Source organism: Acinonyx jubatus, chromosome E2, assembly GCF_027475565.1.
Source record: "Acinonyx jubatus isolate Ajub_Pintada_27869175 chromosome E2, VMU_Ajub_asm_v1.0, whole genome shotgun sequence".
NCBI classification, from domain to species: Eukaryota; Metazoa; Chordata; class Mammalia; order Carnivora; family Felidae; genus Acinonyx; species Acinonyx jubatus.
Genome location: NC_069396.1, coordinates 11,722,684 through 11,737,120, shown reverse-complemented (window position 1 = coordinate 11,737,120; position 14,437 = coordinate 11,722,684). Strand labels below are relative to the sequence as shown.

Here is a 14,437-nt window from a genome sequence, read left to right as displayed (position 1 = left end):
GACAGCTCAGAGCCTGGAGCCTGCTTTGGATTCTGTGTCTCCCTCTCTCTCTGTCCCTTCCCTGCTCTCATTCTGTCTCTCTGTCTCTCAAAAATAAATAAACTTTAAAAAGAAAGCAACTTAAAAGCAACTGGAGATAAAAGATACATTACCTATTGGGCAATAAAGATAAGAATAATTTTAGGCATCTCCACAATAACTGTGCAAATCGGAGGACAGTGAAATCCCATCTTCGAAGTCCTAAAAGAAAAGGAAAAAGCCTTATAACTTAGAATGTTAAATCCACCAAAAAGATCATTCAAAAGTGAAGGCAAAATAAAGGCTTTTTCAGACAAATAAGTATGTATAGGATTTGTCACCAGCAGACCTGTGCTACAAGAAATGTTAAAGGAAGTTCTTCAAGTGTAATAGTGACAGCACATGGAAAATTGGATCCACACAAAGAAACTAAAGGTGCCAAAAAATGAGCAACATGGATGCACAAAATCGTGATGATTGCTTACTGATGGTGATGTAAACAGAAGTTAAAACAATTCTGATTCTGCTTTTATTAAGGCAGCATTTTATTTTTTTTTTAATTTTTTTTCAACGTTTTTTATTTTTATTTATTTTTGGGACAGAGAGAGACAGAGCATGAATGGGGGAGGGGCAGAGAGAGAGGGAGACACAGAATCGGAAACAGGCTCCAGGCTCTGAGCCATCAGCCCAGAGCCCGACGCGGGGCTTGAACTCACGGACCGCGAGATCATGACCTGGCTGAAGTCAGACGCTTAACCGACTGCACCACCCAGGCACCCCTATTAAGGCAGCATTTTAACATACATTTAGTTTAATTGAAAAAGCACAAAGTGCTCGTGAAAACAAGATAAAATTCTAGAGAAAGAGTAAGCACACGCTTGCTGAATTCAAACAGAAGGACAGAGGCGATGGGGAGAGGGTCACCATGGAGAAGGGGCACTCTTTCTGCCTGTTCAGTCTGCTTAAGGTCTACGGAGAGCATTGGCTGAAAAATGGCAAAGCTGAGGAAGCTCCAGAAATAAATTGGATATCTGAGTTCTTACAAGTTCCTACAAGTTCTTACAAGATAATACTCCCCTAAAATGTGACACTTTTAGCAGAGTTCAGTCTGTGGTGTACTTATGTGTGCTTTGACTTTTTTTCTTACTCCTTTGGTTCTGTGTCTCTTTATTCATTCATTTATTTAAAAATGTAAAAAACTGAGATATAATTGACACGTAACATGTCATACAATGTGTTGTTTTGATACATTTATAAGTTGCAATATATCACCTCACATAATTATCATTTCTTTTTTTGTGGTGAGAATAATTAAAGACCTGGTCTCTTAGCCAGTTTGAAGTTTATAATGGAGTATTGTTGACCATAATCTCTAGGCTGTGCGTTAGGTCTCCAGGACTTATTTGCATGTCTGTACCCTAAACATCTTCCCCAGTTTCCTCACCCCACACACTCTGCTAGCTGTCATTCTAGTCTCTGATTTTATGAGTTCTGCTTTTTTTTAGATTCCACAGGTGAGATCATACAGCATTCGTTTTTCTCTCTCTGACTTATCTCACTTAGCATAATGCCCTCAGTTTCTACCTCTGTTGTCGCAAATGTCAGGAAATCTTGCCCCTGTCAACAGTGTCCTCCCAGCTCCATCTGTGATGGGCCTTCACATTGTGTCCTGCTGTTGTTTGTGACCTTCTCCCCTGCCTCGGTTGGACAGGGTCTGTCCAGGTCATCAAGTGTCCTTCAGAGTAACTTAATTAATTGTTTTAATTAATAACATTCAAAAGCCTTTTCAGAGTTGCTCGGCAACATGTTGCTCTCTCAACTGTCCCCTGAGCTGGGGAAGGGAGGTGACAAGGACAGGAAGGAGGTAGCCTGTGTTAAAGGTCCTTTCCCACCTGATCAGCTTGTGAAGATCAACAGTTTTTGAGGAAAGACGAATATGACTTAGGAATCCTGACTTAAGTATCTTTCTAGGAAGAGAAAATCCATGTTGATAGGAAGCCTGTTCTTGTAACTACTAAGTTGAAAAATTTGTTTTTAAGTTTTACTTTTTTTGAGAGAAACAGACTGTGTGATTGAGGGAGGCACAGGGAGAGAGGGAGAGAGAGAATCCCAAGCAGGCTCCACGCTGTCAGCACAGAGCTCGAGGTGGGACTCGATCCCATGAACCATGAGATCATGACCTGAGCCGAAATCGAGTCGGAGGCTCAACCTTCAAAGCCCCGCAGGCTCCCTTCCCTGGTGATTTGTACAGACCACACAGATATTTAATAAGCGTCAATCATTCTGGCCACTTTCCCACAAACTGTGTGGAGAATATAAATCAGGCACGTCTGCTGGGCACCACTCTTGGTCTGGGGTGAGCTTCAGAATGAGATTGGTATTGGAGGCAGAGAGGAAGGAATGGAAAAGAGGTGCAAATGGAAACGGTAGTGTCTCAAGTAGGCTAATCGAAGGTGCATACTTCGCACATGTGCAGTCAAGTGTTAAATTTTTAGATTTCCCTGGACAGTGTGAACATGAAAGAGAATCTCTTCACGTGGTAGCGGTGATGCTGTGATGTCTCATTTTGTGAGGTAAGGACCCCCTTGGGCCGACAGGCTCCTGGTTTCAGGCCGTCCTCCGCTCGCAGCAACCTCAGCTCTCAGCGCCGAGCTTTCTGTGGATCAGAGAGAGAGAGGCAGCGTCAGACCTCTGGGTAGAGCCAAGTGAGGTTGCATCGTTTCTCCTTCCCGAGGGCCGGGCTCCTGCCTCCAGTCACAGAAGTCACAGATGTCACCTCTGATCTCTTTGCTTCCGTTCACCACACACCCTGCCTTTTGTTTTACAATGTACCTTCATTAAGGAAGCCTTCCCATGTGCCCGCCCCTCTAGGCAAAACTAATGACAATACTTTGGCGCTACCATACGGACATGCCGATAGCTGGTGTGTGTGTGTGTGTGTGTGTGTGTGTGTGTGTGTGCTGCTCTCCTGTAGGCTCTTGTGGGCACACTCTAAAATGCCACTTGCTTCCCCTATAGCTGCTCATGATAATTGGCAAAGTGTGAGGCACAACCGATATACAATACCATTAATTAAACAAACTGCCATCAGAATATGAGGAGCTGTTCAAAGCAAGTCAGAATACTTAAGAAAAAAAAATCACATGAGAGAGATCATCTCTGTTAATACAGATTCCAGAAAAGGCGCTCTTCGCCTAGTTTGGGCCACCTCAGATACCCATGCCTCCCTTTGTAACACGTGACATCCACCATTTATTTTTAAAAGCACGAGTGAAATTTTACAGGCAAAATTTTCAGATGTTGTCGAAATACTTTCTTCAGGGTTTCGCGCTTCTATAATAGTCACCATGGTAATAATGATCACACGTAGAGAGTTTTACTCAATCTGAGTACACTTGAAGTTAACTTGATGAATGGTTTAAAAAAAATGTTTACTAGAGTCTTTGCTCATCTCTAATACGCGTCACAAAATGCTGACCCTTTCCTTGTTAGTTCAGGGCACATTTTAGTTCGCTTGGCCCCGCGGTTGTCTTTCCCCTCCAAATAATCTTTCCTCATCATGCCTGTGTTCAGAGGCGGAAAGCGTGGCTTGCTCGTGGATTCAGGTGGAAGATGTATCCCACGTCGTGTAGCTCTGCCCCTCGCCCTTGCAACCGCACTTGGCTGAGGGATTTTGCTTTCGTATTACATTCTAGCCACAGCCATGTAGAATAAATTTATTGGTGGAGAAATTTTACTTAACCTTCAGGAGAGTTATTTAAAGTGATCGCAGCCTTGGCTAAGTGGGCTCACTGAGATTAGTTGATTCGCTGTGACGCTGTTCACAATTTTTTGTCATAACCATCCGTGACGTGGTTTGGCTTTGAGAGCAATAGTTAGAGTCCAAGGTCTCTCCTGAGACGTAGGGCTAAAAGGGTCGAGCGTTAGAGGAGTCGTTTCGTGGCATGTATCTTTATCTTTAGGAAAGAAGATTTGCATACCTGTGCCTCTCAGTCCTCCCCGGCAAAGGTTTTCCTAGACAGCATCTCTGCTCATCTTTTTTTTCTTTAAAGAGCAAGATGGACGAGTCACATAGTCTCAGTTCCTTAAAACTGAGGAAAACAGAAAGCACAAGGAAGGGGAATATTCTCTCAGAGGTAGAAAGAATCCCCTTGGAGGACGAGGGTGCTGTTCCGGCTCGTTGTGCACTGGGACGCGTGTTCGATTATCTCCTCGGCTTTCCCCCCAAATTCTCCTCATCACTTAACTACCAACCATTTATCAGCTGGTGGTGGGACTGTAACTCTAGGTGAGTTCTATACTCCTGCAAGCTAGGTGAAGCATTGCAGAACTAAATAGATGGTCATTTTTTTTTTTAATGGCATTAATAGAATTCTCTGACTTCCATTAGTAGATTTCATGCTCAACCTTTAGCCAATGGGTTTTCCTTAATGTTAGCTCAAATCCTTCCTGCTGGGATAGATAACACGTCTTGCTGGTCTTGCATTAGAGGTGTGCCGGCCAGCAAATACATCTGTGATTATATAAATATGATTTATTTGTATTTAGGCTGACAGGTCCTTTTTTCAGCCCTCCATTCCTACTTTCAGAGATTCCTGTTAATCTTCCTTATAAATAACATATTGCACTTAACACTGAGGCTTTCTTCAAGTTATCCACATAACACACCAGTTGTTGGGCTGTGAATTAGAGGAGAGTCTGAGTGATGAACTCGTTCTTAGCTTGAGTTCTCAAAGCTCCCCAGGTTTTTCCCTTATATGTGTCTAAAGCCATTTCTCCTTCTCTTATGTTATATTTGTACAGATTTTTTCTTCCTAAAGGGATTACATCCACATCTGTTTCTATTAAACACCACTCTGCTTATCTTTCCTTTTCTCCAAATTGTCAAGGGCGCTTCTTTCTTCTTAATTCTGTGTCCTAGCCTCATCTCTATGGAGATTTATCTAAGACCTGCACTGAGGAAATATCTTATTAAAATGTAAATAGATTCTCAACATTCCAGACACATTCAAATCATCCAAATGTGGCTATTTATTTGTTGGGTTCATGTTTCTATTTCTAAGAAAAAATGTGTTTAAAAATCAAAGACAGCAACTTTAATTAAACAAGGTTATTGCATGGTGGGAGGGGCAAGACATTTGGAAGTTTATGTATAATTGTTCTTATGGGACAGTTGTCTATAAAGTAGAATCAAAAATTCACTTTATGTTCCTTTCCTTACATCTTAAGAAAAAGAGGCTTTCCTGTTTGTTTGAGAGTGAAAATGTTTTAAGATTTTCTGACCAGGCTGACTGAGCCCTTTGTCCTTTCTGATTGCCTCAAACCAACTCTGAATCCTCTTTGACACATGCAGGATGGAAGTGTGTCCCCTCTCCCCACCCACTCTATTCTTGTGATGCAGTGTCTTTATTAATAGGGAAAAACTCTGGAAATGGGAAATTGAGTCATGGCTCAGATTACTTCAGAAATATGGCTAGTGCACCTCCAGTATTTGGTTAATGTGACAATCGTCAAGATGGTCAGGATAAACTAAATCACGTGATAAGACTCAGAACTCTGTGGGGTTTAATTAATTGATAGCTACAAAAATAATTTGGGGACAAAAAGGCCATACAATGCAAAAGTATTAGTATAGTGATGACCACATACTATAAATGTTTTCATAGTCATCTTTCCTTCTTGTCAATGTTCTTATCCCTCTTATCTACTAAGCTCATGTCAGACTTTGCTTGAATCTCTAGTTGTCCAGAATGGGGTGTCCTTTGCTTTTGGAAACTGTGAAGCAGCTGGGCAGAGACTGTGGAAAGGGTCAGCTAGAACCGAGGGTGAGGATAAGGAGGGTGGCAAGCTGTCATTCAAGATAAGATGCTGGCAGTCTTACCGACTGGAACCCTATTAGAGTGGGAGATAAAAATTTGAAATAATTCACATATATATGTGTCTGTGCACAAGTCACATTCACACACAACCAGTGAGCAAAGCAAAGTATTCCTGAAGAAAACAAGGAATAGAAATAGAACATTCTGGAGGTCAACAGAGACACACAAATTGTTCGCTCGTTGACTCACTCATGCCTTCTTTTCTTTCAATATTTATGTAACCCCTACTCAGTGGTCTGCAGTAAAGAAGACAGTACGGGAATAAAACGATGGAATATCTTTACGAAACTAGAATTAATCTGGGCAACATTTCCAAATGTATATGATTAAATCGTAATTAAAAAGCCAATGGTTTAATGTCTTTCACATGCTGTAGCATGTTTGGAATTAACACTACTGTGTCCCTGGAAAAGGCCCACTTATTACTGAAACAGTTTTGCTTTGGGAATTAGCTTGCCTATAATACAAATAAGGCAAACACGTGGAGAAAGACAATGGGTGATGGTTCCTCCCAGGACATCTAGTAAAATACCCAGAATTGATTCTCCCGGGATCAATCACTAGAGACCTGGTGTCAGGCAAGGCATAACTAGTAACTTGCCTATTAACTTCCTCCTAGTGGCCTGAGAAATGCAACAAACTAGTTTGTGTTTCATATGTAAAATAAATGATTGAGGATAGTGAAAGGGAAATACAGCACTAAATGGACTGCGCTGGCTCGCGGGAAATGAACTTCTCCATCCCTGTTTACCAGCTGCATTGGTTTGCTTCTGCGAACTTGCGGCAGCTCTATGTGGATTGTTTAAAAGGTTAGCTGCCATGACCCTGATATGACAAAAGGATACACGAGGATGTGGATGTCAGCAGTGCATGAGTGCACATAACAGGAAAATGTTTGAGCTTTAAAGGTGGAAACGCCAAGACCGTGTATTTGAGTAAAATGCTTCCACTAGTTCGATGGAGAGAGTTTGATGGGTCGTTTTCCCAGACTAATGAAAGGAAGGATGTTTTCTTTATGTGGATGGGATGGTTACAAATGAATATAATGGTTCCCCCAAATGAGCATCATTTTGAACATCATGTATTCCATTCACACCAGGGGCACTGATTTATAATTACCCTAATGGAGCCCAGAATTGGGACAAATGGATATTCACGCTGCAGTTTCTTCTTAGGCACTCAGTATATTGGGCACATACCACCACAACTACAGGGTGCAAGTGAGGTTTGTTTACTTCAACTTGCTTGCAATGGATGTGCATTTCTAGGTCACTGATTCCAGCACAGCAGTGTTCATGGCAAACAGTGTATAAAGAGGGATTTATATGCAGCATGGCTGACATAACTGGATGGACTCTGGCTTGGTCTGCTTGGGTGGCTAACTCTAAATGAAGCCCGGGCATCTGCAGGTAGTGTCCTAGCTGATGAAAAATGCACTTGAGTTTGGGCTTACTGATATCCAAGCACATGAAACATATACTGAGCTGGGAACATGGAAGAGAATCTATTATGAGTAGCAAGAGAAGGGGTGACTAAAATGTCTCCGTTAGTCCCAAATTCTGTTTCCTGTTTTATTGAGAGGGAGTCCATTGGCAAAGGAGATGAGATTTCAGATTGAGACCTTCCAAGTAATGTTAAGTACCTGTCTATCAGAGCGTATCATCCGGGATGCTGGTAGCTGTTGTACTAGGTTCTGGGAGCGTGTACTCACTTATCTTTCTAAGTTGGTTACATTCAGCCATGATGGTATTCAGGCTGTTGACACATGATTTGTAAGAGGATTTAGTTTTCCTTAAACTGCAATATGAATTCTGAAATAGAAATCTAATCTTAAAACTAGTACAGGAGAATTTGCAAAAACATCTTAAAACATGAGCGCAGGGAATCTTAAAATAGTAGGAAGAATAATTTTCCTGGTGTCAGGAGAACACACGGTAGAAAGAGCAGGGTCATTAGTAGCTGATTTGTTCAGCCAAATGCAGGCCCTGTGACATATTTAAGGTGATGCAAAGAGTGATATTTGCTTAAGGGTGCAAATGTCTATCTCTGTATCGAATTCTGAAGCCAGTGCTGGAATATAAAAATAGATATCTTATTCTTTAGGAAGGAAAATTAGGTATTTTTAGATATTATTGATTCCAGCCTCCATATTGAGTTTATAAAAAAAGCAAAGACCAAAGGGATTGCTGCCTGTTGTTGCAGGGTCACGCAGGGCAAGTCGACAGCATTGCAACTGGAGGGATGGGATTCCCATTTATTAAAATGAGAAGCTTGTTGGAAAATCAGGTTTGGAAGATTCGAGGTTTGTTTGGGAGGGATATGCATTCCAGTTTGGACACAGAAAGTCTCAGATGGGTATCTGCAATCCTAGCAGACATGTCAAGTAGACAGCTGGAATTTGGGGCAGAGGTTAGGAGTTGTCAGTATTCACGTGGTCCTGGAAAGTCATGAGAGCTCCAAGGAGTGAGTGTACATATAAATATAGAAGACGTCCTTGGACAAAGTCTAGTGGCCCTCCGGTGTTCAGAGGTCGGGGGGATGGGGAAGCACCATAAAGGAAATTTAAACGAGTGATCAATGAGCAAGAAGGAAACACAGAAAGTGGGATGACACGGGAGCCAAATGAAGGAAGTATTTTGAGGGAATGATCCACCATGGGAAATGTGGCTGCTCCATCAATGTGGGACAAAATGCATTTAGTTAGACAGGACTGAGGAGAAACCCTGTAATCCTTCACCTGCTGGGGATGAGGTGCTGTTGTCTCTTCTGACTTTGCAAATCCCAGAATTTTTAGACTCTCTCTATTCCATTTCATTCCTGCTTACAAATGGAAATTCTTTTCTCAGCTAATCTCTCTTGAAACACTGTGGTAAATGCATCCAATAGTAACCAACTCATGCTATTAACATTCTGTTTTCCGATTTCTTCCCATAGAACTGCCATCTGATAAGGCACATGGTATAGAACTACCTATGATTGTTTACCAAATACTGTACTATTTCATAACACAGCTTGCCATTTTTCCAGCTTGTAATATAATTTTCCTTACTGCTCCTTCTCTAAGCTAGTGCTACAGTAAGATTTTATATTTTAGGGTTTTTAGCAGGGACCCCTTGAGAACCAGTCAAATGCTAGGCAATCCTCAAATTCCAATGGCCTAAAAGAGCAAGAATTTATTTTTCACTCGTGTAAAGCCTGCTGCATGTTTGGGAATTCACTCCAGGATGACTGTTGTCCATGTCACGGCTCAGCTTGGCATCTTCACAGACCCCCAGGGCAGTGAGGGCTGTATCGGAAAGATGAAAACCAGCAGGTAAGTTCTCCCACTTAGAAAGTTACACACAGCGCCCCCAAAGCAAAACCAGATGGCCGGTTCTGGTTTTTAAGGCTTAAAAAAGAGGACTAAGGTATAGTTGTAAAGTTTATCTCAGTACGTAAATCAGTGTAAAGCCATAGGATTTATTTTTTATCTTCTTGCATAATATCAAAATGATTTTTCTGTAGAGACTGTTTTACTTCGTTTCTGGGCCTGAGACTCCAAAGACAGACTAGCTAGTGTGACAGGAGCAGGCAAGATTTCCAGGAAAATGTCAATAATCCTCTTAGAGGGAAGAATGGACCAGGTTTTTATGTTTTGAACTCTGTCCTAAAGTAATTCATGCTAGTTGTTAGCAGGAGCTAATAGTAAAACCACATAAGTCTCACCTAAACCCCTGGTCTGTTACTGATGCATTGTTTTTTTTCCAAGTCTCACCTTTATTGTCCTACTTTGCTATTCACAACCTTGCACTGAAACAGCCCCTTGTTTTAGCTGACAAATACCTCACCTCTTTTATCTTCTCAATATTGCTTTCTTCCTTGCTGTCGTTACTCCAACGAAGACTAACTTTTGTTTTTATAAGGACTTGAGGCAGACACCTTAAAGCAACCATATTACTCTTTTTTAAAAGTTTATTTATTTTGAGAGAGATAAAGGGAAAGAGAGACAGAGTGAAAGGTGGAGGAGGGGTAGAGAGAGAGAGGGGGACAGAGGGTCTGAAGCAGGCTCCATGCTGACAGCAGAGAGCTGGACGTGGGGCTTGAACTCAGAACCATGAGATCATGACCTGAGCTGAAGTCTGAAACTAAACTGCCTGAGCCACCCAGGCGCCCCCACATCACTCTTGATGTGAACATATTTAAACATAGTTGATCTAGCATTGCCTGAGAATGAGTTATTTTGCCATTAGTGAGATAGTTAAATCCAAGTGTTGGTCAAGTGAACTCGCCCTAATCTGCCAGGAAAAGTGTGACCAACCCCGTTAAAAATGTCTGTATTCCATTTAATTTTATTCCTACTTGAATATTTGTAGTAGATGCAGAAATATGAAGTGAAAGAGACTTTGTCTTGGACAGGTCTACCGTTCCACAAAACTAACAAATTTCTCTTATGTTCTCATGTTACTTGTGGATAGCGATATGTAGGTCACAAATTGTTTCAGGTTTGCGCTCATTTGGGTGTCATACAGTAAATAGGGAATGTGTACGTTATTCCTACTCTACCGACAAGTAAATATAGACTTAAAAAAAAAACATCCAGACTCGCTAACCTTCACACAGTTAGCTATTGACAAAGCTAGAATTAAAACCTGTGTTATCTGCTTTTCCTTTTGTGCTATTTCCACAAGCAATTTCCTACATAATTCAAAGTGAAGAGTATTATTTTTTTATCATGACCTGAAATTTATTTTATCTCATTAAATAAATAGTTGTACTGAGCACAGCACTTGAGGCTGTTCAAGTGGTGCCCTTGGTTACCTCTGTGTCTGGAGCTGTTTGAGGTTCCTTTTGTGTACCTGCCCGTGGGGCATCTGACAGTGATTCATTTATGGATTCTTCAAATATACTCCCAACATTAAAGAGGAGGGATTCTTTTCATAAGTAACTCTTTATGAATTGGTAAATTTTTAATTGTTCTCAATTGGTGGCAAATACGTTAGTTAGCACCTTTAATAGAGTTCTTGCTGTTTTGGGATCTTACCAGGTAGCAAATCGACTTGTTACAGAGTTCAGGCCCACACTTCTCTCTTATCCTTTCTTTTTGCTGATCATACATGGAGCTTTGGAATGAACAGTTGGAAGGTGCTGGACAAAAACACTTCACTTATCCATGCTAGAAGGATTGAACCATTAATACTGGGGGAGGGGGGGCATTTATTGAATCATAATAAAGGTAGGAGCCAGATGTCTAAGAGGGACAATCCTTGAAATCTGGGTTAATTTTATTTTTTAACATTTCTACCTGGTAATGCCATGCTCTTTAACAATTTGCTTTACCTCTCTGTGCGTATTCTTCTTTATTAGATACGTGGAGGGAATTACTACACAATATTTAATAATGCATAAATAATATGTTCAACTTTATTTTCATTTCTGTGGAATAGGTATGATAATCTTAAGATAATTCTTCAAAAAAAATTTTTTTTCAACGTTTATTTATTTTTGGGACAGAGCATGAACGGGGGAGGGGCAGAGAGAGAGGGAGACACAGAATCGGAAACAGGCTCCAGGCTCTGAGCCATCAGCCCAGAGCCTGACGCGGGGCTCGAACTCACGGACCGCGAAATCGTGACCTGGCTGAAGTCGGACGCTTAACCGACTGCGCCACCCAGGCGCCCCAATCTTAAGATAATTCTATGATTAATATCTTCTCTAAGACAATATCAAAAAGAACCTTTTAGGTGATCCCATGAGTGGCCATTCTCTATGGTATAAGAACAAAATCAAACACTGCTGGTATAAATTCTCTGGAATAGGAATATGCTGAAATAATAAAATTTTCTGAAAAACCATCAATCAGGATTCAAGGCTAAATATGCCACTTATTAGAAAATTGGATTCCCAAGGTTAAATAAAACCAAGGCTTAATTTTAAACTTACTTAAATAATATGTACAAAATATATTAGAGCAGAATTAAAAGAGGTTGACATGACTTTCACTTCCAGGAGTGATATAATAGGGCACAGCAGGCAAGTATGCCTATTGCAAAAAAAAAAACAAATCCTCATAAAAAATATTGTGAAGATATCAGAGAGCTGTGGAGGCGCAGGGATTACATGAACCACAATTTATGGGAGGAGAGAACATATCAGAGGTGAGGTAGTGATCTCTGCCTTTTTTCCTCTTTAATTTGTTAGAGAGGCATTTCCTGATTCTGGGTGTGAGCTGGGAGCTTGTACAGGCAGAAATGGTATTTTGGGGGAAATGAGCAACGAGCAAAGCTTTTCTTGGTCATGTAGGGCCAATATAACAGTACCAATAGCAGGGATTTTTTTTTTTCGTGGCGATTTTGAGCTGATTTTGATGTGTAATGGAAGCTAGGGCCCTTGGTCAAAATATTTGCAGATGTAGAGTGAAATGTCCTGCACTCTTGAGGTGCGTAGGGAATAAAAATCCAATTTGAGAGAAAACATAAAGCTGGTCTTTCCAACCATATTCTTTTTTTTTAATTTTTAAAAAGTTTATTTATTTTGAGAGAGAGAGACTGAGCACGACCAGGGGAGGGGCAGAGAGGCGGGGGGAGAGAATCCCAAGCAGGCTCCGCACTAATGTGCGGGACTTGAACTCATGAATCGCGAGATCCTGACCTAAGCCAAAATCAAGAGTTGGCTGCTTAACTGACTGAGCCACCCAGGCAGCCCCCAGCAATATTTTTTTAGGGCAGGTTTTGAAAGTCTTAGAGGTGGCAGGTTAGAGGGCTAGGTAGAAAACTCTGAAGGCAGAGATAGTTCTCTTACAGAGCTTTTCAGGCCTAAGGAAACAGAGACCCACCTTGTTCTCAGTAGATACTTACCAATCTACTGAGCATTCTGATTTGTAGACAAAGGACTTCTTTCATTATAAGGTAATCCTACTCAAAGGATTCCTTAAAATATTTAGTTACATGTACGTAGATAGAGCACTGGCACATACTTTATTTCATTTGACCTTATAATTGTGGGGTAATTTTGATTTTGTACATAAGAAACCTGGGGTTCACTGCGAGCTGTGCTAGAACCCAGGTGTTCTGATGGCTCATCCAGTGTCCACGTACTACATTAATATAGGCGACAACTTAAATGGGCTACTCAAGAACTCTTCAGCTCTACTGTAAACCTCATTGTACAAATGGGCCATGTTTGAGTCAGTGGTATTTACAAAGCTTGGTCTTTCACTGGCAGTTGAAAGCAACTGCTCAGAGTCCCTGGAGTCGATATCCTTCTCCCCTGGCACTTGGGTTACATCAGCTCGTAGTGAGGATGAGAAGATATAAAGCATGGGGGCATGAATCTGGGTTTCAGGATACACGTTAGAGCCAGGGTTTCTCAGTGAATCATTTGTATTTCTGTCACCTCAGGAGCTCCAGAGGGCAGCTGGGCTAATTCACATACTGTAATTCACCAAGCTATTCTAAGCTTTTATTTTCTAATAAACTGTGGAGAGTTCTTAATTGGTAATTAGAAAATGATTATACCTTGTCTGTAAAAACCACACTTCTTTGACTATATTGATGTGATTGTGCAATTACATTTCAAATTAGCTTGAACAATGTTCAACACAGGAATTCTAATTTGGGTCTGATCCACTGAAACTTGGGCGTGGCCAGGTGTAGGGGCATCCTCGAGAGTGTGCACACAGTTCCTGGTTTTTAAGTGGGTTCTCAACTCGCTCGAGTGACGTAGGCGGGGAGCAGCAGCGAGGGTTTCATTTCATCATCCTGTCTTAATTTTGTACATAATTCCTTTTTAATTATGACTTAAGCCAAGATATTTGATTTTTACAGAAACCAAGTGGCTTTTGTATTTCAATATTATTGTTATTTCTTACTTAATAAGAACATACTGTGGTTAATCAAATACCTGTAACGTACATTTACAACGATCAGAGAGTTTAATCATCATCCTAATAATCATCATAATACATGGGTTATTCCAAAATGTTGCAATTCAAACAAACACAGCTTGGGATTGTTGATGAACAGTGGCGGATCTGATAGGGTCCACACAGTGATAGTTTTGAGAATCAAAGGGGCTAACAACCCAGACGGGGACATTGGGACTGTAAGTTTAAGCTTGTAGTGCCCGGGTTAAACCCGCATATGTGGTCACCCTAATTACGGATTAGTCTATGTATGTGTGATATTTGACTGTCATGCTACACACACCTACTTGTACCTAAATGGAAAAAACGGCATCCACGCATTTTTGTATATGCATTCCTTGGATACTAAAATGCCTACTCTGTGCCAGGCACGCTAACTAGGAGTTGGATACACGGAGGCTAATAAAATTCAGCTCTAGGCCTTGTAGAGACATTCCCTTGCCAGCATGGTAAACCCTGAAGTCCATTACGAACCACTGAGGTGGAGACGTGTCACAGGCTGTGTTTCTCCAGCTAACTTGACTCTTTGACCCTGACGTTTAAAACTGGTATAAGCCTCCAAAACTGGTGTTTGAATTAGTTTATTTTCATTTTTAACATTGTGTGGGGCATGTCAGGAAACGCTTTTCGTTTTTAAAGG

The 14,437-nt window shown here is 41.1% G+C and overlaps 1 long non-coding RNA gene across 1 annotated transcript; it reads left to right on the top strand.

The window, feature by feature from the left end:
• Positions 1-597: 597 nt before the first annotated feature.
• On the top strand, positions 598-11,938 carry LOC128313309 (uncharacterized). The gene is made up of 2 exons (XR_008293830.1): positions 598-11,320; positions 11,549-11,938. It is a non-coding gene; the product is annotated as an uncharacterized LOC128313309 (long non-coding RNA).
• Positions 11,939-14,437: the final 2,499 nt, after the last annotated feature.